General features: G+C 45.4%; 1 long non-coding RNA gene across 1 annotated transcript; it reads right to left on the bottom strand.

Moving 5' to 3' along the window:
* Nucleotides 1-301: 301 nt before the first annotated feature.
* LOC141999456 (uncharacterized) lies at nucleotides 302-1,851 on the bottom strand. The gene is made up of 3 exons (XR_012642016.1): nucleotides 1,590-1,851; nucleotides 790-996; nucleotides 302-413 (listed from the first exon to the last, which is right to left on the bottom strand). It is a non-coding gene; the product is annotated as an uncharacterized LOC141999456 (long non-coding RNA).
* Between the last annotated feature and the right edge of the window lie 685 nt (nucleotides 1,852-2,536).

Consider the following 2,536-nt stretch of genomic DNA (forward strand, 5'->3'; position numbering starts at 1 on the left):
ATGATGCTACATTTCTTTATATATTTATGTGTATTGCATGTGGTTTAATTGTTTTTATATTGTCACTTTTGTATTCACATAGTGCCTGAAGTATCTATTTGCCTATTGCAAGGAATTTAAATTGTTTCAGAACAGTGATTGAGTAGCAAAGGGAGTAGGGGCAAGAGATTCCCTTACTGTAGGACGTGTTTTTGAAGTGTTAATAAATTGCAAGGATCCAAAGACTCTGTTATTCGTTTCTTCATTTTAATCACAGAAGTGCTTAAAAACACTTGGGCCATATGACTAACTTCCAAGATCATGTTTTTCCATTTCAGGCTGGCAAATACAGCTTCGTCTTGTCAGAATTTTTCAGTAGGCTTTCTACTGGAAAAGATTGCTGGAGCTCTGGAAGGAAAGAACCCTCGCAGTACCTAGAAGGAAAGAACAGGTTTGAAGGTGAAAATGGGAGGTGGAGGGGGAGAACGAAAACTTCCTTTAATGGGGGCATAGGATAGGAGCAGAAGTAAGGGGGAAATACTGAGATGAGATGGAGGGGCGCACAGCTGACTCCAGGCTGGGAAAAGGCATCCCAACAGTTGCTGCTGCTGTTCCTATGGCAGTGGAAGCTGGTGCCCTGTGGTCCTCAACCTCCCCTCAGCTACTTGTGCTTGTGCATGGATACACCCTGTCCTGTCCCCCACACCCCTTTAGCTGGTGCACGTGTTCCTGCCTCTTCCTGGGCCAAACATCTCTGCTGGAACTCGCAGTGGCTGGAAGCCTGGTCTGGACTGGACCAGGAAGTCTTACCTGCTCTCTGGCAACCAGCCTGATCTTGTGTCCTTTTGGATCCTTCTCTCATTTCCACATCCTTCTTCCCCCGCATCCTTATACATACAGGCATGGAAAGATAGCCAGGTCCCACTCTTTCTGCCCCCAAAATACCTTGCAGAGGTGAAACATGTATCTGCCCCCAATATTCCCATTGCGGGGTGATAGCCCCCTCAGTTCCACCACCTGTGAATGAAAGGACACTATTGTGAAGACCACCATAAAGTTGCCTTCAAAAATATAACAAGCAACCCTTTGACTCGAGAATAGTGGTTTTGAAAATCTCTTACAATGAACATGACTAATTAAAAAAAAATCCAATAATTTAATATGGTGCCTTTTTAAAATGTTTCATTACTGAGGGTACCCTAAAACCAAACAGTCAAACTTTGTCTTCAGATATATGCCATTCTATTCTAATTCATTGGCTCATTATGTGTTTCCTTTGCTTCTCTATACCCTGGACTTAGCAACACAAACTACACCCAGGATTGAGTTGGCCCAGTGACTAATGTTCTGCAGTGCCAGAGCAATGGGTAACTGTTTGAAAATGGCTGTCACTTTGTACAGCTTGGCGCATTCTAAAAGCAAAGTAATTGCTCTTCAGAAGTATTGTTGAGCTAGAAGTAAGACAGCCTTGGCGGGGGATGGCTTAGCGGTATCTAGAGGGATGGGGATACGTTGGCATTAACCCTTAGGAAACTGGCGAATACCCAGACCTAGATTGCCTAATTTCCTAAGGCAGAGATTCTCTAGTTTGTGATCCACTGAGCCTTTACCTGTGGTCTTAGAGAACTGACTGATCCTGCTTTTACAGGATCCAAGTAAATCCATAATCTAGAGCAGCGGCAGTTCGTTGACGGCTGCAGAAGGGATCGCTATTAGTAAAGAATCCATGTACAACTTGCATTCACTTTATATGTCCTGCGCATTCCCATTGCTCCCTGGCAATGGGTGTCCAAAGGGCCAATCTCCTCCCTCAGGACTTGAGTCCATTGCCACTGCAATCGGATACTGACTTCAAGGAGAGCAGGATTGCATCTTGGTACTGAAGTTCCATCCTGTCATTGTATTGGTCCTCCTCACTGGTACCTGGTTTCAGCTTTTCCAGAGTTTGTTGCTTTGCACCTGTGCAGAGTGAAACAGCAGCATCTGTTCTCAAGTCATCTACTAGAGTGCCCAAATTTCCCCATGAGCATCCCTTTCCATAGCTCCTCTTGGCCAAGTGTCTTCAGCTGACCTCTTCCCTCTGATACAGGGCAATGGCACAGCTAATCAGCTACAGCTGTGTACTGCTGGGGAACTCAAGCAAGAAGCAATGTTCAAAATAAAGTACTAGAGAATACAGTGGGTTTTGATCCAATATACATTAAGTAGGTGTAGCTGGATGTGGGTATCCCTGCTGACTAGCTCCAGCAAACCAAACAAAAGTTGACCAGGGTAATGGGCTAGTGGATAGTATTATACCTTGTCACATGTAAGATGTTTGTTTTCCTGCTTAGGGACGTTATACCGCAGCCAAGAGCCTGCCTCCCAGCCCAGTAGACAGACTTGAACTGCAGGGCTCAAGTTAGTGCACTAAAAATAGTGTGGATGTTGCAGCTTGAGCTGCAGCTAATGCTCTCAAGCCCACCCGACCAGCTCAAGTTCCATCCACACTAGTTTTCACGCACTAGCTCAAGCCCCACGAACGCAAGTCCATCTGTCCAGGCTGGGAGGCACTCTC

The sequence above is a fragment of the Natator depressus genome, chromosome 15 (genome assembly GCF_965152275.1).
Source record: "Natator depressus isolate rNatDep1 chromosome 15, rNatDep2.hap1, whole genome shotgun sequence".
Taxonomy (NCBI): domain Eukaryota; kingdom Metazoa; phylum Chordata; order Testudines; family Cheloniidae; genus Natator; species Natator depressus.